The sequence below is a fragment of the Triticum aestivum genome, chromosome 7A (assembly GCF_018294505.1).
Source record: "Triticum aestivum cultivar Chinese Spring chromosome 7A, IWGSC CS RefSeq v2.1, whole genome shotgun sequence".
Classification (NCBI taxonomy): Eukaryota; Viridiplantae; Streptophyta; class Magnoliopsida; order Poales; family Poaceae; genus Triticum; species Triticum aestivum.
Window position 1 is genome coordinate 110,826,691 of NC_057812.1, and position 24,363 is coordinate 110,851,053.

Below are 24,363 nucleotides of genomic sequence, written 5' to 3' on the forward strand. Positions count from 1 at the left end.
ACCCAAAAAATGATTTGACAATTTATCAAACACATACAAGCCAAGGTGTGGTCCGAGAATAGTCGAACGTACGATGGTGGTATCCAGGGCGGCGACGGTGTTCGAAGGGTCAAGATGGCCGGGGAGGAGTTTTGTGGTGGTGGTGGTGGTGGGGGGGGGGGGGCACTGAGGGGTCAGGAGCGCGGCAAAGCTAGTGAAGGGTCGGGCGGATGAGGGAGAAGAGATGAGAGGAAGATGACTCGTCCGGCATGGTCAGGGGATTTGGTGGAAATTGTGGTGAGTCATGCCTGTTGGATGTGACGCGACGTCCTGGTCAAGCGCACCTGGGTCTCCACGTATCCGCCCAAAAAGGGTGATGCCACTCCCTGCCGTTGGATTTAAGTGATGCGTGCGTTCAGAATTGTGTTGACACTTGACCGGCTCGTCCTTATGAATCTGTGGCGTCCTTCTCTAGGGCAGTGCAAACTCAGCGATGATGAAATTATTTATGCCACTAGTTGTATCTCACTATTCAGTTTTGTCATTAGAAATTACAACTAATCAAAAATGCCATCGATCCCTAAGATGCTTGCTCAAAATGCCATTAGATATCTTAAAAATGACATTGTTCTGTTAGATGTTTGCTCAAAAATGCCATTAAACATTGTTATTTTCACATCAAACCCGTTGACCATGTTATATGACAAAAATAAGCCTATATCCACATGTCGGTTCTCTCTCTATCTCACAATAATAAGTATGGTCCCACTTGTTAGGAGTAACCAAGCGAATAATTTTATAGGAAAATAAGAACGCTGTTGGGATCAAGTAGGCCCATACTTTATTGTAGTGAGATAGAAGGAGAGCTGACATGTTAGTCTATAGGTATTTATGTCATTATATCATGAGAAAAAGAGATTTGAGATCACAATAAAGGTGTCCAATGGTATTTTTGAGCATGTCTCCAACAAAGCGATGGCATTTTTGAGCGGTTAAAATTCCTAATAGCAAAACTAAATAGTGGGACACAATAAATGATATAAAAACCCAAAAAAAATAGAATCCCCTAGTGTCCCCCGGCACGCCTTCTCTCTGCTGCTCGCCTCCCTCGATGGCATGCTGTCACATCCAAGGCGGTCACCGGCCTCGCAACAGCAGTAGCACAAGGCATCCGCCGCACATCGCCGTTGCTCGTGGGCTGGCCTCGCGGCCCCTGGCCTGGAAGTTGTCGAAGCGCCCGGAGCCACGCACGTAGCCTGTCAGCGCTTCTGCCGCGACCGCGAGCTCTGCGTGGGCGTCGGCCCTGAGCTCACCACGCTGATTTACCTCGAGCTGAGCTACTCTGTCCAGCCAATAGCAGCTTCTCTTCCTTGCCCAGTTCCAATCCTTCCTCCCGTGCTTCCGTATTTCCCTCAGGTAGGCAACGCACTCCAAGTGTTTGCTGAATTGTTTGCTTGCCAAGGTGGTGGTTTTAGATAAATGCATTGCAAAAAGTTGTCGTTGTTGGCAAAAAAAAAAAAAAAAACACAGAGCTGCACGTTAATTTTACCCTCACGGACCTAGCAGTTCCTCTAGCAACAAGAGTTCTTTCCACATCTTAATCATTTAGTGCAATGTCTTCCGCAAGGTTGTCCTAATGTGAGCTTATCCATGTGATTAGGCACTCTTCAAGTAGGAATCAATTTTCTAGTCATCCTGTTCTTCCATCAAATTAACCACTGCTCTTTTTTTTTCCTTTTTCCTGAACCTACTGTGTTATTTCTGTAATTATTATAGTTAAGGTCAGCAAGAATTGTCTACATTATAGGTTCTGCCTTTTCCAGGGATGCAAAATTCCGAGTAACTGAGCCACGCGTTTTTCACTCTGGTGTAAAAAGGTTAATTTCCAACTTCGCACTGAACAGAATACATAGGAACCTTGACTTAGTTTCTAGAGGCAAGCTTATATTTCTCAATGTGCTAATGGCAATATTTCCTTCTATCACAGCAAGCCTTTTTAATCAGCTAATATAATGTATGCAATTTCTTTTCTTATATCTGATGTGATTGTCACAGTTCTGGAACAGAACATTGCCTATCAACTATCCACTTTAGTTTCTTACTTTAGTAAGTACCTGATATATTTAGATTTCTAAGCCAAGCGTACCAAGATGAGTCTATCTATCATCTATATATATCCTGCATTATATGGACGCCGAGGCTGCCATATGTTCATGAACCGGCCACCCTATCAAACGGCACCTATGGGTGCTAAGATTTGTTCCGGAACAGGGGCAGAAGCAGAGTTTCTCCGATAATCCGAGTAATCCACGGGAGCAGAGACTATAGAGTCTCCCGTGGCTCCTTCTTGCTCTGTAGATCCGTCGGCCAGACCCTGATGATTTGGCTCATCCACCCGGCGGCTGTTGCTCACGGGCTGGCCTCGTGGCCCCTGGAAGGCGTCGAAGCACCGGAGACACGCACGTAGCCATGTCAGTGCTCCCGCTGCGACCGAGAGCTCTGCATCGGCGTCGGCACTGGGCTCGCCGCGCTCCTCTTAGACAAACTTAGCGAGGTGGATAAGGAGCATGAGGCACGAGACGATACCGTTGGTGAGGAACAGCCCACCGAATCTCCACAGCCCCAGCCTAGCGTCGGCCCCGCCGTTGCCCCTACCCACGCACGCCCCGGGGTGGCCGAACCACTTGTTCTCGATGCGGGCAAGCTTATCCTCCTCCGCCAGCTCCAGGATGGCACGCGACACATCCACCGCCAGAGGGGATCCCATTGGGAAAACCTGAATAACATGAAAACTTATAGTTGTTCCATATTCGTAAGTAAACATTCGATACTGAAATGGGTATAAAAAATGTTGGGAACACATAGGAATCCAAACCCGCCGCTCTTGTAGGTCGGACCGGCCATGGAGTAGCCTTCACAATAGCGTGACAGGAAGAGCCTCAGGTATGGAACCTCATCGAAGATCGCCGTGATGCCTCCGTTGTCCGACCCTTTCTTGAGGGCGCCGGCGTATTGATCCATGGAGGAGTACGTCCTCAACCTCGCCTCTTCGAAGCCCATCTCCTTGAGGATGCCCCCGATGAAGGAACCCTCCTGATACCCCACATAGTCCCACTCTCTCAGGTTGTTAATCGCTGGTTGGAGGTGCCGTATCGTCAGTATCGAGGACAGGTTTGCCGTGTAGCTTGTCGTCAGGATCAGCACAACAAACACCCACATGATGACCACGAACTTTGATAGGTTGCTCTCCAGCTTCTCCTCTGCAAGCAAGTGCTGCAAACTATTAGTTCTAGTCTACATATCACTGAAAAAAATAGCACGCTACAACATGCTAAGGAATGACTCGCTGACCGCTAATAGCACGAACAATATAGCACACTAATAGCGGATTTTAGGCCGGTGCTATTTTGCTATAGCGTGTTTTTTTCCGCTGCTACATATACATGCAGTATCTGTAGGTAGAAAAAAGCGATGGGATGTGGTGGTGCTTTACTGTGGGAGAAGACCATGGTCGAGAATGCGAAGTACATGAGGATGCCGAATTGATTCCACGGTGTGCCATGGAATCGAGGGTTGTCTTTGTGCTCGATTGCCCACACGACGAAACCGGTGAAGAAGAAGAAGGCAAGACTGGTGAGCCAGAGTCCTGATGTCAGCGGCTTCACGAAGATCCACATGCTGTTGCTGTTGTCTTGCTCTGCCACGATCATTGACCAGCCTGTGTCGGCGAACGGCATCGTGAAGGAAACCAGCTTCATCCTGCTCGCGGTGATCGTGACGTCCCCAACCACCGCGTCCGCCTTCTGCGAAGACGACTTCAACAAAGTTCAACTTGTTAATCTCTAGGCACAAGTATTACTAGAACTATCACGTAAAAAAGTTCAGTGCTAGACTGTTACCATGCTCCTACTAACCTTGTCAGGCACCAGCTCTACAAGCCTTTCGTATGACTCGGAGTCAGAGCTGTCATTAACTGGCACATAACTGTACACAACTGGATACTTCAGCTTTGTCATGACGGCGTGGAACACATCTATGCAGTAGCCTGTCACTCTCTCGGTGGCGCTGCTCGGGTTGCTGGAGATCTCCACGAATTGGCTGAATCCACGCTTCACCGGGACGGCGACGCGAAGTAGTCGGCCGTTTGGTGACATGCTCCACCCGATCGGCACGGCGGCCGTTTCGCCTGGCCAGACTATCTGTTTCAGCTCTTTGCCTGCACTCTTGAGGTCCAAGCTCGTCGTGATCCCAGACCCAGGCGTCCAGAAACCCACCGTCCTTTCACCTTTGCTGAAGGCATTCACGATCTCGTACGCCAAGACTTGTCGCTGCCCATCGACCAGCCTGAATCTTCCTGCCAGGCCGTCGAAGTTGGCAGCGACCAGAGCATCAAGAAATGTAGTTCGTTCTGCTGATCGGAAGGAAACCTCAGCTGCAGCCGCAGCTGCCCATGCTGTGTCATACAACCATATCAGAGACATGGGGGCACTCGGGTCATCGGTAGCAGTGCTATCCTGGCTAAGCCTTACATTCATTCGTCTTGAGAAGCTCTTGACTTGGTCTGTTTCCTGCACATGAGGCCGCAGGCTGACAACACCCTGCATGTTATCAATGCCACCGAGGTTGTACGCAGCTTCACCAATGTCGGTGGTGCTGATCCAGACATACCCCTCCGACATCATGCCCAGGACCATGGCCCGGTGAAAGAGGCGGACCGCTAGAGCGGGGAGCATGTGCACGATGTACACCCGTACCGGCATGGCCTTGATGGCAAGGAGTGCCACGTCGAGGCGGCTGTCTGTTGCATCGGCGGGCACAGCCACAGAATCTGTTAGGCCGCGTGACCCCTGGAACGCGTGGACCAGTGCCGAGAGAATGCTGATGCCATAGGGTGAGTCCTCGTGCAACAGGATGGCGGAGTGCCACGCGAATGCCTCGAGAATGGCCGCAATAGGCGTGGCCAGCTGAGAGTTGCTGTTGGCTGCGGTGTGCAAGAAGAAGCATCCTTGTGAAGAACTCGATGTTGGCATGGTGGCAGAGAGAGAAAGAATCGGGGATATTGTTGTGTTTCGCCATGCTAGCAAATAACTCAACCTCTGCTGATGTCTGAGGCCAGATGATTGCTTGCACGAGTGCATTCTTGTTCATGAGCTCCTCTGCTGTAGAAACATGCATACACCAAAAATGAGAACTATCGGTAGATGGTAGGAGGGGAGCGGTTACCCACTTTTCAAGAATATAGTAAATATCAAAAATTAAGGATGCTACTTTACAGCATGCATATGCTACAGTAGAGTTGGTGTGAAACTAGGACGTAATCCAATAGAAGTAGAGAAAACTATTCAAAATATTTGAGATTTAGAGGATGCTAGAGGCAACATTTCCCATTCTACTAGTGAAAAAGGTAAAAAGGAGCCTGAGTGTGGTACTTCTATGTTAAATAGTTCAGATATTGAGCTTATTCAGGAGTTATTTTCAGATGAAGATGGTTTTTTAGATGATGTAGTACAGGGATTGGCTAGTCTTATGAGTAAGAAATTTTTAATTGAGAGGAACTAGGGTAGAGATTTTCCTATGGGGTAGAGGTAGGACAATAGTATTCTGATGGCAGGCATGTTCTGAAATGCCAGAGGGCTAGATGAGGAAGTAAGGAGGAATTTCCTCAGAAATGCTATTCGCGATTACATGTTGAGATATTTAGGTGTTCAAGAAACTAAAAGGTGGTGTTTTAATTTAAATGAACTGGAAAATAAAAGTTTTAGACTTAGGTCCTGGTGCTTCAGTTTCACTTTCATATCTAACTGGAATTGTTAGTTTCATGGCAGACATTGTAGCGAATAGTGATAGCACTACAACAGAAGTTTCTACCTTTATCCCTTGTAGCCTTGACGTGACGAGCACAAATTGCTCCTAAGGACAAATGCTCTTGGCCTCGGGATATATGGAATTTTGTTAACATTTATGGTGCTCCATGTGTATATAAGAAAATCTTCTTAGTTGAGCTTGTGCATGTTTTTGATAATAATGCTTTCCCTATTATAGCTTGTGGTGGCTTCAATGTTTAGAAAAAGGAATGGATTCATTAGATAGAAGATTACCTAAATGGTGGCATCTTTTCAATGCTATTATTGCGCAATGGGACCATACAGAAATAGAGATGGCTGGGAGAGTATGTGAAGTAATAATACAGAACATCATACTTTTGAAAAGCTATATAGGATTCTTGTTTCTTTGTCTTCGAAACATATGTTTGCTTTGGTGCTTATGAGAGTTATACCTAGGATTAGTTGTGAGCATTCCCCTCTTGTGTTACATTTTGTCATGTCTCAACAGAAAGTTGAAGGGCCTTTCAAATTGAACTATGTTGCTTCCTTGGAGATGATCGTGATCCTTTAGTTAACCAAATCTTGTTTAATTATTTATGTTGTTGATGTGCTTTAGAAAAATGGTAGTGTAGGGCTAGGAAATTAATGAAGACTCTTAATGGTGTAATTTAAATTACTTACGGTTTTATAAGAAGTAGAAGAAAGTGCTTTCTATTTCTATTAAAACATTTTATTTAAAAACTGATTTTTCTTCTAGATGATAGTAAATATTTCTGTAGATTCCCCATGCCTTATGATCTGGATGATAATAACAGAACATTTTTAGGACTCTAGATAAATTATGCACTTCCTCCGATCCCTATTAATTTTTTCCGACTTAGTACAACTTTGTACTAAGTACAAAATTATACTAAGTCGGCGATCGGAGGGAGTAGCTTGTTTTTCAAATGAAAGACAATAGGGTTCCTTGTCCAGTATGGTTCCCTGCTGAGTTTTACCAACGTTTTTGGTCTACTTTTGTGAAATGATTTACTGTATTTGTTTCATGAGTTTTATCATGGTAGGATGGATCTCGCCAGATTTAATTATGGGGTTTTAACTTTTCACTAAAACGTGTGGGTGCTGCTAAAATACAACGGTCTATGCCTATATGTTTGTGTAATGTGTTGTTATTTTTTTTCTCACTAAAAGCATTAATAATATGGCTATTTTAGTATAGTTGATAACATAATTTTCCCTGTTTAGACCCCATTTATTAAAAAGATGTACATTTTAGATAGTGTGGTGTTGTTGCATGGGATCTTACATGAAGTGCACATGAAAAAGTAGTTTTTTCTTCTTCTTTAAAGTAATTTTTTAAAAACTGGTGACAAAATTGATGAGTATTTTAGAAAATATTAATGTGGCAAAAAGGTTTCCCTGTTAATTTTGCAGCTTAGCTTATGAACTCTTTAACTCATCATAAAGCAGCAGTGATGGTTAATGATCAGGGTGGCCTTGTGTTTAGACCGAAAAATGGCTTAGTCAGGGAGCTAATCTGTCTTTCTGAGCAAAAAGTAATTTTCGATGTGAAAGTTGGTTACATGCTTTCTTGAATTTGTGTCCATGTGGCACTCATAAAGATCCGGTGATCATTTGATGTAAGCAAATTGTATGTGTAACTTGTGTTAAAGGACACATCCGTAATTTCGGCAAATATATATCGTCCTTTCTGGGTTACAATTTGTCATTTTGGAAAATAAAATGGTATGGTCATGAAGTTCCTGTTTTTGTGAAGATGTGTTGCTTCACATAAAAAAAAGAAAAACTTTCTTATTTGACACTGTCTTAAAATCTGATTACTTATTTGACATTAAAAATATTTTTCTTCCCTATTTGAAACTAGTCTTAAATTTTATTTCCTATACGACACTTCCGTCCATTTTGAGCCTAAATGACACCTGAAAAGACGATTTTGCCCCTCATGCGGTATGTGTGCGCGTGCGTGTGTGCTGTTGCGTGTAAGGGTGCACGCGCACATGTGTGCTGCTGCTGCATGTGTGTGTGCATGTGTGCTGCTGCGTGCGTGTGCTGCCTGCGTGTGTGTTGCTGCTGCGTGTGTGTGTATGTGTGTGTGTGTGTGTGCTGCGTGCGTGTGTGTTGCTGCGTGTGTGTGCACGTGCAGGTGTGTTGCTGCGTGTGTGTGCGTGTGTGTGTGCACGTGCGCATGCGTGTTGTTGCGTGTGTGTGCGCGTGTGTCTGTGCACGTGCGCGTGCGTGTTGTTGCGTGTGTGTGCGCGTGCGTGTGTGTTGGTGCATGTGTATGTGTTGCTGCGTGTGTGCTCCTGCCCTCGCGCTGATGCTGTGTGTGCATGCTATTGCTCCCCACACACATACCACATGAGGGGTAAAAAAGTCTTTTCATGTGTCACTTAGACTCAAAATAAACGGAAATGTCATATAGAGAATAAAATTTAAAACTTGTGTTAAATAGGGAAGAAAAACTTTTCCAGTGTTAAATAAGGAAGCAGATTTTAAAATAATGTCAAATAAGGATTTTTCTCTAAAAAAAATTACTCTATTCGTCCAGAAAGTGAGAACATATCTGACTTTTCACAGTCCACAAATTAATGGTTGGACAATCTTTTTCACTTATAATATGTGAAATAATTTTGCAGAACAAGCACGTTGTCCTTCGTCGATAAGATCTTATCGACGAAATAATTTTGCAGAATATTTTTTCTTACTAACAGTGGAATCTATATACTTCTGCATTAAAAATTACAGTGTTTATATACAGTGAATGTACAATCATTGCATATATATATATATATATATATATATATATATATATATATATATATATATATTTGTTTTTCGAAATTCAAGAAGAATAAACTTTGACTAAGTCTATAGACAGGAATGTCTATGTCTATAATATTAAATCAATACCATTAGATACATTATGAAATACACTTTTAGATTCTGTTTATGTCGTATTAGTGATGTTGATAATCTTTTACAAATTCGATCAAACTTTGCAAAGCTTTGATTCGTAAAAAATGTATATACACCATACTTTGTAATGGACAGAGTGTGTTTGACCGGTATAAATTTATGAATGTCAAACTTGGCCGGGCTAAAGGCAATTGTAGTTGGTAAAAAATGAATGTCTTTCGGAATGTACAATCATCTCATACAACTAGGAACAAACAAATAAGCGTAGTTCCCAGTATGTTTTGTAAACTGAGTTGCCAAGCCATTGGGCCTACGCCTTTTTTTTGACGCGGAAAACAGGTCCACTGCTTTTGATAATAGCCAGAACGTGATTGACCTCGGGAGCCATTAGTCTTCTGAGCGAACCTACCAGCCACGTGACCCTTGGCAACCTAGAATCTAATTAGATGCGTTCGGATATACTACCTCCTTTTTATAATGTAAGTCGTTTTTTGACACTAAACTAATGTATAAAAATGTCTTACATTATAGGACAAAAGAAGTATGTAGGATCTAATTCGTATTTCAAGATTTATTTTGATTGTCAACAAGATAAATACTATATGAAATATTTGTTATAGTAGTATTGATTTGGTGGACTGTCAAAGTAAATTTCGAATTACAAATTAGGCCCTTCATATCCAGATAAAGGAAGTATATAAAGACTCCTTTTTTAAAATAAAATAAAATAAAAATTGGCGCTATTTAATCTCAAAATGCTCTATGCTGGCATACTCCCTTGACACAAAGTCGGAATGATGATAGAAGGAGAGCCTTTTTTTGTGAAGAATCAGATCTATTATAAAAGTTCACCGAAGTACAAAATATTTCAAACATAATAAAAATTACATCGAGATTCAGAGACCACCGAACAAAATCACTACTACCGTTAGAACAAGCAGTTGACGTGCCACTGTCATCTCTCCTCTATCGGAGCCAGCTTGACCTTCTCGATAACAGCTGAGAAATCTATGTGCACGTGCTCCTAAAGACGAGCGCCCTGGAGTTGCCACTAGTAGAAAAAGGGTCTGTAGTCCCGGTTCGTAAGGGCCTTTTGTCCCGGTTCTGGAACCGGGACTAAAGGGTCGGTACTAATGCCCTGTCCCTTTAGTCCCAGTTCAATCTAGAACCGGGACAGATGGGCCTCCACGTGGCATGTGCGCGGAGCCCAGGCAGGAGACACTTTGGTCCCGGTTGGTGGCACCAACCGGGACCAATAGGCATCGACGCGTCAGCATTTCTGTGGCTGGGGTTTTTGTTTTTTTTTGAAAGGGAGGGGGGTTTGGGGGTTTTGGGGGTTTTGGGGGTTTTGGGGGGTTAATTTAGGTGTTTTATATATTGTGTTAGCTAGCTATAATTAATAGAGAGAAGTGTCCTCTCTTATGTCCGTGCTTGGTCGACGCTACGTACTATACATACGTATAGAGAGGACTAGACACGGTAGCTAGCTAGTAAGCAAACGAAGGAAACAGAAGATCGTCATGAACATATATGCATACAGAGAGAAGTGATATCGACCACCTCTCCTTCTCCGAGAGATTGGTCGAACAACAAGTTCTCGTATATCTATCCGACACTACCGGCTACATATATACAATAATTATCTCTTACAAATATAATCATACGGACTCATGGTCCACATAGTATTCTCCGTCTTCAGCGATCACGTGGTCAAGAAAGAATGTCGCCAATTCCTCTTGAATTGCTCGCATGCGAGCTGGTGCTAGGAGTTCATCCCGCTTCCGAAACATCTAATTTGAAGAAGGGGGTCAATACATATATATATGAATGAATGAAACTCAACACAAATGATGGTAATAAAATAAAATTGTGAATGTTGTTATTTACGTACTTCATATTGTTCGTCAGAGTACCAGCCCCGCTCACAGGTCGTGTGGCGGATGGACTCACAGACGTAGTATCCACAGAAATCATTCCCTTATTCCTGCCACAACCACTTTACAAGAAATAGAGGTCAATCAAACTGATAAGCAAGAATGCTAAATGGTATTGATGAAACTAGCGCTTGAATCACTAGGAGATGCGCGGAACATGCTACTATAGTACTTACTTTCGGGTGTCTAAATTCCAGCTCCTTCGGCAGTCCCGGAACTTTTTTGGTGAATTTTCTCCAAACCCTGTCGGACAAAGATAACAATTACTTGATATTAGGAAATGAACAAAGTTGCTGATATGGTGGATAATGATCGATTTAACTTCTTGAGGATTTCAGTCATGTCCGCATACTCCTTGGGATCTTTTCGTTTAGAGTCCAAGACAGTTACTACTCCCTGCTCAAGCCTAATCTCTAGGAGAATATAGTGGTACCTGCGTACGCATGCATAACTCATCAATTACATTACTATAACCTGGACTAATATATAAGGGAAACCGAATATGCACAAGACAGTAACACTCACTTGAAGTTGTAAGGAAAGAGTATTATATCTTTGTTTCATTTTTTTGAATGATCGTAGCAAGTTTGCCTCGGTATCTTCGGGAAGATGTTCAACCTCAGTTGCATCTATGAGATATGTGTTAACGAACCCAATATCACCGATTTGCCTTTTCTTCAATTCGGCGATCTTCAATCTACATAATATAGTGAGGATAATTATAAATACATGCAATGAAAGAGATGAGCTATATAAAGAGACTTAATGACAGAAGTAGTAGTACTTACAGACAGTAGCAGGTGACCGTTGTTTTATCGAGGGCCAATTGATTGAAAAATTGATAGAACTCCTCAAATGGAATAGGCAACAGTTCAATTCCAACGAGGTCATGCTCCAGTTTAACTCTCGCATACAAAGTACTCCTCCCCCCAGACTCTCTGCAGATTTTCAAGTACCAATCATGTAATCTTCGCATCATCGTTGTTAAAGATTTTTCATCTTTGACGAGAGGCTTCCCGTGTTGGAAATATGCCCTAGAGGCAATAATAAAAGGATTATTATTATATTTCCTTGTTCATGATAATTGTCTTTTATTCATGCTATAATTGTGTTATACGGAAATCGTAATACATGTGAAAATACATAGACACCAACATGTCCTTAGTAAGCCTCTAGTTGATTAGCTCGTTGATCAACAAATAGTCATGGTTTCCTGACTATGGACATTGGATGTCATTGATAAAGAGATCACATCATTAGGAGAATGATGTGATGGACAAGACCCAATCCTAAACATAGCACAAGATCGTATAGTTCGTTTGCTAGAGTTTTTCCAATGTCAAGTATCTTTTCCTTAGACCATGAGATCGTGTAACTCCCGGATACCGTAGGAATGCTTTGGGTGTACCAAACGTCACAACGTAACTGGGTGACTATAAAGGTATACTACGGGTATCTCCGAAAGTGTCTGTTGGGTTGACACGGATCAAGATTGGGATTTTTCACTCCGTATGACGGAGAGGTATCTCTGGGCCCACTCGGTAATGCATCATCATAATGAGCTCAAAGTGACCAAGTGTCTGGTCACGAGATCATGCATTACGGTACGAGTAAAGTGACTTGCCGGTAACGAGATTGAACAAGGTATTAGGATACTGACAATCGAATCTCGGGCAAGTAACGTACCGATTGACATAGGGAATTGTATACGGGGTTGCTTGAATCCTCGACATCTTGGTTCATCCGATGAGATCATCGAGGAGCATGTGGGAGCCAACATGGGTATCCAGATCCCGCTGTTGGTTATTGACCGGAGAGCCGTCTCGGTCATGTCTACATGTCTCCCGAACCCGTAGGGTCTACACACTTAAGGTTCGGTGACGCTAAGGTTGTAGAGATATGAATATGCAGTAACTCGAACGTTGTTTGGAGTCCCGGATGAGATCCCGGACGTCACGAGGAGTTCCGGAATGGTCCGGAGGTGAAGAATTATATATAAGAAGTGCAGTTTCGGCCATCGAGAGAGTTTCGGGGGTCACCAGTATTGTACCGGGACCACCGGATGGGTCCCGGGGGTCCACCAGGTGGGGCCACCCATCCCGGAGGGCCCCATGGGCTGAAGTGGGGAGGGGAACCAGCCCATAGTGGGCTGGTGCGCCCCCCTTGGCCCACCCCCTGCGCCTAGGGTTGGAAACCCTAGGGTGGGGGGGGGGGCGCCCCACTTGCCTTGGGGGCCACTCCAACCTTGGTCGCCGCCCCCCTAGGAGATCCCATCTCCTAGGGCCGGCGCCCCCCCTTGGGGAGCCTATATAAAGGGGGGGAGGTAGGGGCAGCCGCGCCCTTGACTCTTGGCGCCTCCCTCTCCCCTGCTACACCTCTCCCTCTCGTAGAATAACGACGAAGCCCTGCTACGGTGACTGCTGCATCCACCACCACGCCGTCGTGCTGCTGGATCTTCATCAACCTCTCCTTCCCCCTTGCTGGATCAAGAAGGAGGAGACGTCACGCTGACCGTACATGTGTTGAACGCGGAGGTGCCGTCCATTCGGCGCTAGGATCTTCGGTGATTTGGATCACGTCGAGTACGACTCCCTCATCCCCGTTCTCTTGAACGCTTCCGCTCGCGATCTACAAAGGTATGTAGATGCAATCTGATCACTCGTTGCTAGATGAACTCATAGATGGATCTTGGTGAAACCATAGGAAATTTTTTGTTTTCTGCAACGTTCCCCAACAGTGGTATCAGAGCCAGATTTGTGCATACTTCTCTTTGCACGAGTAGAACACAATTTGTTGTGGGCGTAGATGTTGTTAACTTTCTTGCCGCTACTAGTCTTATTTTGCTTCAGCGGTATTATGGGATGAAGCGGCCCTGACCAACCTTACATGTACGCTTACGTGAGACCGGTTCCACCGACTAACATGCACTAGTTGCATAAGGTGGCTGGCGGGTGTCTGTCTCTCCCACTTTAATTGGAGCGGATTCGACAAAAAGGGTCCTTATGAAGGGTAAATAGAAGTTTACAAGTCACATTGTGGCTTTAACGTAGGCAAGAAAACATTCTTGCTAGAACCCTCTTGCAGCCACGTAAAACTTGCAACAACAATTAGAGGACGTCTAACTTGTTTTTGCAGCAAGTGTTTTGTGATGTGATATGACCAAAGTTGTGATGAATGATGAATGATATATGTGATGTATGAGATCATGTTCTTGTAATAGGAATCACGACTTGCATGTCGATGAGTATGACAACCGGCAGGAGCCATAGGAGTTGTCTTTATTTTTTGTATGACCTGCGTGTCATTGAGAAACGCCATGTAAATTACTTTACTTTATTGCTAAACGTGTTAGCCATAGTAGTAGAAGTAATAGTTGGCGAGCAACTTCATGGAGACACGATGATGGAGATCATGATGATGGAGATCATGGTGTCATGCCTGTGACAAGATGATCATGGAGCCCCAAGATGGAGATCAAAGGAGCTATGTGATATTGGCCATATCATGTCACTATTATTATTTGATTGCATGTGATGTTTATCATGTTTTACATCTTGTTTACTTAGAACGACGGTAGTAAATAAGATGATCCCTCATAATAATTTCAAGAAAGTGTTCCCCCTAACTGTGCACCGTTGCGACAGTTCGTTGTTTCGAAGCACCACGTGATGATCGGGTGTGATAGATTCCAACGTTCACATACAACGGGTGTAAGACAGATTTACACATGCAAACACTTAGGTTGACTTGACGAGCCTAGCATGTACAGACATGGCCTCGGAACACAGAAGACCGAAAGGTCGAGCATGAGTCGTATAGAAGATACGATCAACATGAAGATGTTCACCGACGTTGACTAGTCCGTCTCACGTGATGATCGGACACGGCCTAGTTAACTCGGATCATGTTATACTTAGATGACTGGAGGGATGTCTATCTGAGTGGGAGTTCATTGAATAATTTGATTAGATGAACTTAATTATCATGAACTTAGTCTAAAACCTTTACAACATGTCTTGTAGATCAAATGGCCAATGTTGTACTCAACTTCAATGCGTTCCTAGAGAAAACCAAGCTGAAAGACGATGGCAGCAACTATACGGACTGGGTCCGGAACCTGAGGATCATCCTCATAGCTGCCAAGAAAGATTATGTCCTACAAGCACCGCTAGGTGAAGCACCTGCTCTCCCTGCAGAACAAGACGTTATGAACGCTTGGCAGACATGTTCCGATGATTACTCCCTCGTTCAGTGCGGCATGCTTTACAGCTTAGAACCGGGGCTCCAAAAGCGTTTTGAGAGACACGGAGCATATGAGATGTTCGAAGAGCTGAAAATGGTTTTTCAAGCTCATGCCCGGGTCGAGAGATATGAAGTCTCCGACAAGTTCTTCAGCTGTAAGATGGAGGAAAACAGTTCTGTTAGTGAGCACATACTCACTATGTCTGGATTACATAACCGCTTGACTCAGCTGGGAGTTAATCTCCCGGATGACGCGGTCATTGACAGAATCCTTTAGTCGCTTCCACCGAGCTACAAGAGCTTTGTGATGAACTTCAATATTCAGGGGATGGAAAAGATCATTCCTGAAGTATTTGCAATGCTGAAATCAGTAGAGGTAGAAGTCAAAAAGGAACATCAAGTGTTGATGGTGAATAAAACCACTAAGTTCAAGAAAGGCAAGGGTAAGAAGAACTTCAAGAAGGACGGCAAGGGAGTTGCCGCGCCCGGTAAGCAAGCTGCCGGGAAGAAGCCAAAGAATGGACCCAAGCCCGAGACTGAGTGTTTTTATTGCAAGGGAAGTGGTCACTAGAAGCGGAACTGCCCCAGATACTTAGCGAACAAAAAGGCCGGCATCACGAAAGGTATATGCGATATACATGTAATTGATGTGTACCTTACCAGTACTCGTAGTAGCTCCTGGGTATTTGATACTGGTGCAGTTGCTCACATTTGTAACTCAAAGCAGGAGCTGCGGAATAAGCGGAGACTGGCGAAGGACGAGGTGACGATGCGCGTCGGGAATGGTTCCAAGGTCCATGTGATCGCCGTCGGCACGCTACCTCTACATTTACCTACGGGATTAGTTTTAAACCTCAATAATTGTTATTTAGTGCCAGCTTTGAGCATGAACATTGTATCAGGATCTCGTTTAATTCGAGATGGCTACTCATTTAAATCCGAGAGTAATGGTTGTTCTATTTATATGAGAGATATGTTTTATGGTCATGCTCCAATGGTGAATGGTTTATTCTTAATGAATCTCGAGCGTAATGTTACACATATTCATAGTGTGAATACCAAAAGATGTAAAGTTGATAATGATAGTCCCACATACTTGTGGCACTGCCGCCTTGGTCACATAGGTGTCAAACGCATGAGGAAGCTCCATGCAGATGGACTTTTAGAGTCTCTTGATTATGAATCATTTGACACATGCGAGCCATGCCTCATGGGTAAAATGACCAAGACTCCGTTCTCAGGAACAATGGAGCGAGGAACCAACTTATTGGAAATCATACATACTGATGTGTGCGGTCCAATGAGTGTTGAGGCTCGCGGTGGCTATCGTTATGTTCTCACCCTCACTGATGACTGTAGTAGATATGGGTATATCTATTTAATGAAACACAAGTATAAGACCTTTGAAAAGTTCAAGGAATTTCAGAGTGGGGTTGAGAATCAACGTGACAGGAAAATCAAGTTCTTGCGATCAGATCGTGGGGGAGAATACTTGAGTCACAAATTTGGCACACACTTAAGAAAATGTGGAATAGTTTCACAACTCACGCCGCCTGGAACACCTCAGCGTAATGGTGTGTCCGAACGTCGTAATCGCACTCTATTAGATATGGTGCGATCTATGATGTCTCTTACCGATTTACAGCTATCATTTTGGGGCTATGCTTTAGAGACTGCCGCATTCACTTTAAATAGGGCTCCGTCGAAATCCGTTGAGACGACACTGTATGAATTATGGTTTGGGAAGAAACCTAAGCTGTCGTTTCTAAAAGTTTGGGGATGCGATGCTTATGTCAAGAAACTTCAACCTGAAAAGCTCGAACCCAAGTCGGAAAAATGCGTCTTCATAGGATACCCTAAAGAAACTATTGGGTATACCTTCTACCTCAGATCCGAAGGCAAGATCTTTGTTGCCAAGAATGGATCCTTTCTAGAGAAAGAGTTTCTCTCGAAAGAAGTAAGTGGGTGGAAAGTAGAACTTGATGAAGTATTACCTCTTGAACTGGAAAGTGGCGCAACTCAAGAAAATGTTCCTGAGGTGCCTGCACCGACTAGAGAGGAAGTTAATGATGATGATCATGAAACTTCAGATCAAGTTGCTACTGAACTTCGTAGGTCCACAAGGACACGTTCCGCACCAGAGTGGTACGGCAACCCTGTCTTGGAAATCATGTTTTTAGACAACGGTGAACCTTCGAACTATGAAGAAGCAATGGCGGGCCCGGATTCCGACAAATGGCTGGAAGCCATGAAATCCGAGATAGGATCCATGTATGAAAACAAAGTATGGACTTTGACTGACTTGCCCGATGATCAGCGAGCCATAGAAAATAAATGGATCTTTAAGAAGAAGACAGACGTGGATGGTAATGTGACCATCTATAAAGCTAGGCTTGTCGCTAAGGGTTATCGACAAGTTCAAGGGGTTGACTACGATGAGACTTTCTCACCCGTAGCGAAGCTGAAGTCCGTCCGAATCATGTTAGCAATTGCCGCATTCTATGATTATGAGATATGGCAAATGGACGTCAAAACGACATTCCTTAATGGTTTCCTTAAGGAAGAATTGTATATGATGCAGCCGGAAGGTTTTGTCGATCCTAAGAATGCTGACAAGGTGTGCAAGCTCCAACGCTCGATTTATGGGCTGGTGCAAGCATCTCGGAGTTGGAACATTCGCTTTGATGAGATGATCAAAGCGTTTGGGTTTACGCAGACTTATGGAGAAGCCTGCGTTTACAAGAAAGTGAGTGGGAGCTCTATAGCATTTCTCATATTATATGTAGATGACATATTTTTGATGGGAAATGATATAGAACTCTTGGACAACATTAAGGCCTACTTGAATAAGAGTTTTTCAATGAAGGACCTTGGAGAAGCTGCTTATATATTAGGCATCAAGATCTATAGAGATAGATCAAGACGCCTCATAGGTCTTTCACAAAGCACATACCTTGATAAGATATTGAAGAAGTTCAATATGGATCAGTCTAAGAAGGGGTTCTTGCCTGTGTTGCAAGGTGTGAAATTGAGCTCAACTCAATGTCCAACCACGGCAGAAGATATAGAAGAGATGAGTGTCATCCCCTATGCCTCAGCCATAGGGTCTATTATGTATGCCATGCTGTGTACCAGACCTGATGTAAACCTTGCCGTAAGTTTGGTAGGAAGGTACCAAAGTAATCCAGGCAAGGAACACTGGACAGCGGTCAAGAATATCCTAAAGTACCTGAAAAGGACTAAGGAAATGTTTCTCACTTAAGGAGGTGATGAAGAGCTCGTCGTAAAGGGTTACGTCGACGCTAGCTTCGACACAGATCTGGATGACTCTAAGTCACAAACCGGATATGTGTATATTTTGAATGGTGGGGCAGTAAGCTGGTGCAGTTGCAAGCAGAGCGCCGTGGCAGGATCTACATGTGAAGCGGAGTACATGGCAGCCTCGGAGGCAGCGCATGAAGCAATTTGGGTGAAGGAGTTCATCACCGACCTAGGAGTCATACCCAATGCGTCGGGGCCGATCAAACTCTTCTATGACAACATTGGAGCTATTGCACTTGCCAAGGAGCCCATGTTTCACAAGAAGACCAGGCACATCAAGCGTCGCTTCAACCCCATTCGTGAAAATGTTCAAGATGAAGATATAGATATTTGTAAAGTACATACGGATCTGAATGTAGCAGATCCATTGACTAAACCTCTCCCTAGAGCAAAACATGATCAGCACCAGAATTCCATGGGTGTTCGATTCATCACAATGTAACTAGATTATTGACTCTAGTGCAAGTGGGAGACTGTTGGAAATATGCCCTAGAGGCAATAATAAAAGGATTATTATTATATTTCCTTGTTCATGATAATTGTCTTTTATTCATGCTATAATTGTGTTATCCGAAAATCATAATACATGTGTGAATACATAGACACCAACATGTCCCTAGTAAGCCTCTAGTTGACTAGCTCATTGATCAACAGATAGTCATGGTTTCCTGACTATGGACATCGGATGTCATTGATAACGAGATCACATCATTAGGAGAATGATGTGATGGACAAGACCCAATCCTAAACATAGCACAAGATCGTATAGTTCGTTTGCTAGAGTTTTTCCAATGTCAAGTATCTTTTCCTTAGACCATGAGATCGTGTAACTCCCGGATACCGTAGGAATGCTTTGGGTGTACCAAACGTCACAACGTAACTGGGTGACTATAAAGGTATACTACGGGTATCTCCGAAAGTGTCTATTGGGTTAACACGGATCAAGACTGGGATTTGTCACTCCGTATGACGGAGAGGTATCTCTGGGCCCACTCGGTAATGCATCATCATAATGAGCTCAAAGTGACCAAGTGTCTGGTCACAGGATCATGCATTACGGTACGAGTAAAGTGACTTGTCGGTAACAAGATTGAACGAGGTATTAGGATACCGACGATCGAATCTCGGGCAAGTAACGTACCGATTAACAAAGGGAAGTGTATACGGGGTTGCTTGAATCCTTGACATCGTGGTTCATCCGATGAGATCATCGAGGAGCATGTGGGAGCCAACATGGGTATCCAGATCCCGCTGTTGGTTATTGACCGGAGAGCCGTCTCGGCCATGTCTACATGTCTCCCGAACCCGTAGGGTCTACACACTTAAGGTTCGGTGACGCTAGGGTTGTAGAGATATGAATATGCAGTAACCCGAAAGTTGTTAGGAGTCCCGGATGAGATCCCGGACGTCACGAGGAGTTCCGGAATGGTCCGGAGGTGAAGAATTATATATAGGAAGTGCAGTTTCGGCCATCGGGAGAGTTTCGGGGGTCACCGGTATTGTACCAGGACCACCGGATGGGTCCCGGGGGTCCACCGGGTGGGGCCACCCATCCCGGAGGGCCCCATGGGCTGAACTGGGGAGGGAAACTAGCCAATAGTGGGCTGGTGCGCCCCCCTTGGCCCACCCCCTGCCTAGGGTTGGAAACCCTAGGGTGGGGGGTGCCCCACTTGCCTTGGGGGCCACTCCACCCTTGGCCGCCGCCCCCCTAGGAGATCCCATCTCCTAGGGCCGGCGCCCCCCCTTGGGGAGCCTATATAAAGGGGGGAGGGAGGGGCAGCCGCGCCCTTGACTCTTGGCGCCTCCCTCTCCCCTGCTACACCTCTCCCTCTCGCAGAAGAACGGCGAAGCCCTGCTGCGGTGACTGCTGCATCCACCACCACGCCGTCATGCTGCTGGATCTTCATCAACCTCTCCTTCCCCCTTGCTGGATCAAGAAGGAGGAGACGTCACACTGACCGTACGTGTGTTGAACGCGGAGGTGCCGTCCGTTCGGCGCTAGGTTCTCCGGTGATTTGGATCACGTCGAGTACGACTCCCTCATCCCCGTTCTCTTGAACGCTTCCGCTCGCGATCTACAAAGGTATGTAGATGCAATCCGATCACTCGTTGCTAGATGAACTCATAGATGGATCTTGGTGAAACCGTAGGAAATTTTTTGTTTTCTGCAATGTTCCCCAACATCCCGTACTCGTATCTGTGTATCTGCACCTCCATGGGATCATAATGTACATCGTCGGGCAGGTAATCGTCAACATTGCAATAACCGGGCACCATCCTCGGATCGACGATGTCGCTAGGCACCTTGAGCGGGGGGCACGATTGCTTCGCTTGTTCGCCGAGCTGGGAAATTTGTTTTCCAGCTGCTCGTCATTCTTTCAGCCTTTGATCACTGACTGTACTTCCCGACCGCTCCGCTTCGGCCCATGTCTTTGCAATAATGCGCTCATAGTTGCCTTTCGGCGGAGACTTGGGTGGTTTTGCCAGGGCAGCCAGAGTTCGCTTCACTTTCACAGGATCTACCTTCTCCTCCGAAGGTGGATGTCTCTTTGCTTTCAACCCTTGAAACCAGTCATCCACTTCGATTCGCGCGATCTTCGTGTTCTCCTCCGGGGTCCTCTCGTATGGTAACTTCTGTGGACTCTTTAGAGAAGGACCGAATCTGTATGTCCTCCCGCCTCTGGTTGTACTTCTAGACGCCGGCCGAGCAGACGGAGCGGTTGTCTTCTTTACTTGCTTACGAGGCGGAGGAGAAGGACTACAACGCGCCAGAGCAGCTGCCGGAGCGGCGGTGGGTCTCTTCCGCCCTTGCTGACGAGGCGGAGAAGGAGGAGGTTGGCTGCTCGGGCGCGCCGGCGCAGGCGGAGAAGGAGGCGGAGTGCCGCCACGCGCCAGAGAAGGAGCCGGTCGAGGGCCCTGATCGTCACTCACCGGAGGAGAGGGCGGTGGAGGAGGCGGAGTGCCCTGACTTGCCGGAGGAGGAGGAGGAGGCGGAGGCGTCTAGTTCGGAAGGTTGATGAGCTCCTTCCGCCATAGGCATGGAATCTTCAGAGCAGACCCCACACTAGTGCAGAACCGGGCAATAGCACTGGTTCATAAGGGGCTTTAGTGCCGGTTCCATAACCGGCACTAAAGTGTGGGCACTAAAGCCCCCTCCCCCCTTAGTACCGGTTCAACACGAACCGGTGCTAAAGGGAAACCACGTGGCACTGTTGGGGAACATAGTAATTTCAAAAAAATTCCTACGCACACGCAAGATCATGGTGATGCATAGCAACGAGAGGGGAGAGTGTTATCTACGTACCCTTGTAGACCGAAGCGGAAGCATTGACGCAACGTAGAGGAAGTAGTCGTACGTCTTACCGGTCCAACTGATCCAAGCACCGTTACTCCGGCACCTCCGAGTTCTTGGCACACGTTCAGCTCGATGACGCTCCCCGGGCTCCGATCCAGCAAAGCTTCGGGGAGGAGTTCTGTCAGCACGACGGCGTGGTGACGATCTTGATGTTCAACCGTCGCAGGGCTTCGCCTAAGCACCGCTACAATATGACCGAGGTGTAATATCGTGGAGGCGGGCACCGCACACGGCTAAGGAACGATAATGAAGATCAACGTGTGTGTCTATGGGGTGCCCCCTGCCCCCGTATATAAAGGAGTGGAGGAGGGGAGGGCCGGCCCTCTCTATGGCGCGCCCTAGGGGAGTCCTACTCCCACCGGGAGTAGGATTCCCCCTTTCCTAGTCCAACTAGGAGTCTTTCCAAGTATTAGGAGTAGGAGACAAGGAAGGGGAAGAGGGAAGAGAAGGAAGGAGGGGGCGTAGCCCCTCCCCCTAGTCCAATTCGGACTAGGCCTTGGGGGGGCGTGCGGCCTGCCTCTCGCTCTCCCCTAAAGCGCAATAAGGCCCATATACTTCTTCTCCCGTATTCCCGTAACTCCCCGGTACTCTGAAAAATACCCGAACCACTCGGAACCTTTCCGATGTACGAATATAGTCGTCCAATACATCGATCTTTACATCTCGACCATTTCGAGACTCCTCGTCATGTCCCCGATCTCATCCGGGACTCCGAACTCCTTCGGTACATCAAAACTCATAAACTCATAATATAACTGTCATCGAAACCTTAAGCGTGCAGACCCTATGGGTTCGAGAACAATGTAGACATGACCGAGACACGTCTCCGGTCAATAACCAATAGCGGAACCTGGATGCTCATATTGGCTCCTACATATTCTAGGAAGATCTTTATCGGTCAAAACGCATAACAACATACGTTGTTCCCTTTGTCATCGGTATGTTACTTGCCCGAGATTCAATCGTCAGTATCTCAATACCTAGTTCAATCTCGTTACCGGCAAGTCTCTTTACTCGTTCCATAATACATCTTCTCACAACTAACTCATTAGTCGCAATGCTTGCAAGGCTTATGTGATGTGGATTACCGAGAGGGCCCAGAGATACCTCTCCAACAATCGGAGTGACAAATCCTAATCTCGAAATACGCCAACCCAACATGTACCTTTGGAGACACCTGTAGAGCTCCTTTATAATCACCCAGTTACGTTGTGACGTTTGGTAGCACACAAAATGTTCTCCGGTAAACGAGAGTTGCATAATCTCATAGTCATAGGAACATGTATAAGTCATGAAGAAAGCAATAGGAACATACTGAACGATCGAGTGCTAAGCTAACAGAATGGGTCAAGTCAATCACATCATTCTCCTAATGATGTGATCCCGTTAATCAAATAACAACTCTTTGTCTATGGTTAGGAAACATAACCATCTTTGATTAACGAGCTAGTCAAGTAAAGGCATACTAGTGACACTCTGTTTGTCTATGTAGTCACACATGTATTATGTTTCCAGTTAATACAATTCTAGCATGAATAATAAACATTTATCATGAAATAAGGAAATAAATAATAACTTTATTATTGCCTCTAGGGCATATTTCCTTCAGTCTCCCACTTGCACTAGAGTCAATAATCTAGTTCACATCACCGTGTGATCTAACATCAATAGTTCACAACTTTATGTGGTTAACACCCATAGTTCACATCGATATGTGACCAACACCCAAAAGGTTTACTAGAGTCAGTAATCTAGTTCACATTGCTATGTGATTAACACCCAAAGAGTACTAAGGTGTGATCATGTTTTGCTTGTGAGAGAAGTTTAGTCAACGGGTCTGCCATATTCAGATCCGTATGTATTTTGCAAATTTCTATGTCAACAATGCTCTGCACAGAGCTACTCAGCTAATTGCTCCCACTTTCAATATGTATCCATATTGAGACTTAGAGTCATCTAGATCAGTGTCAAAATTTGCATCAACGTAACCCTTTACGACGAACCCTTTTTGTCACGTCCATAATTGAGAAACATATCCTTATTCCACTAAGGATAATTTTGACTGCTGTCCAGTGATCTACTCCTAGATCACTATTGTACTCCCTTGCCAAAATCAGTGTAGGGTATATAATAGATCTGGTACACAGCATGGCATACTTTATAGAACCTATGGCCAAGGCATAGGGAATAACTTTCATTCTCTTTCTATCTTCTGCTGTGGTCGGGTTTTGAGTCTTACTCAATTTCATACCTTGTAACACAGGCAAGAACTCTTTCTTTGACTGTTCCATTTTGAACTACTTCAAAATCTTGTCAAGGTATGTACTCATTGAAAAAACTTATCAAGCGTCTTGATCTATCTCTATAGATCTTGAAGCTTAATATGTAAGCAGCTTCACCTAGGTCTTTGTTTGAAAAACTCCTGTCAAATACTCCTTTATGCTTTGCAGAATAATTCTACATTATTTCCGATCAACAATATGTCATTCACATATACTTATCAGAAATGTTGTAGTGCTCCCACTCACTTTCTTGTAAATACAGGCTTCACCGCAAGTGCTTTGATGAACTCATCAAAGTGTATATTCCAACTCTTAGATGCTTGCACCAGTCCATAGATGGATCGCTGGAGCTTGCACATTTTGTTAACACCTTTAGGATTGACAAAACCTTCTGGTTGCATCATATACAACTCTTTTTAATAAATCCATTAAAGATTGCAGTTTTGTTATCCATTTGCCAGATTTCTTAAAATGCGGCAATTGCTAAC

At 44.9% G+C, this 24,363-nt stretch overlaps 1 pseudogene; it reads right to left on the minus strand.

The window, feature by feature from the left end:
* Positions 1-2,515: 2,515 nt before the first annotated feature.
* LOC123153131 (glutamate receptor 2.7-like) overlaps positions 2,516-24,363 on the minus strand; it is a 57,627-nt pseudogene continuing 35,779 nt past the window's right edge.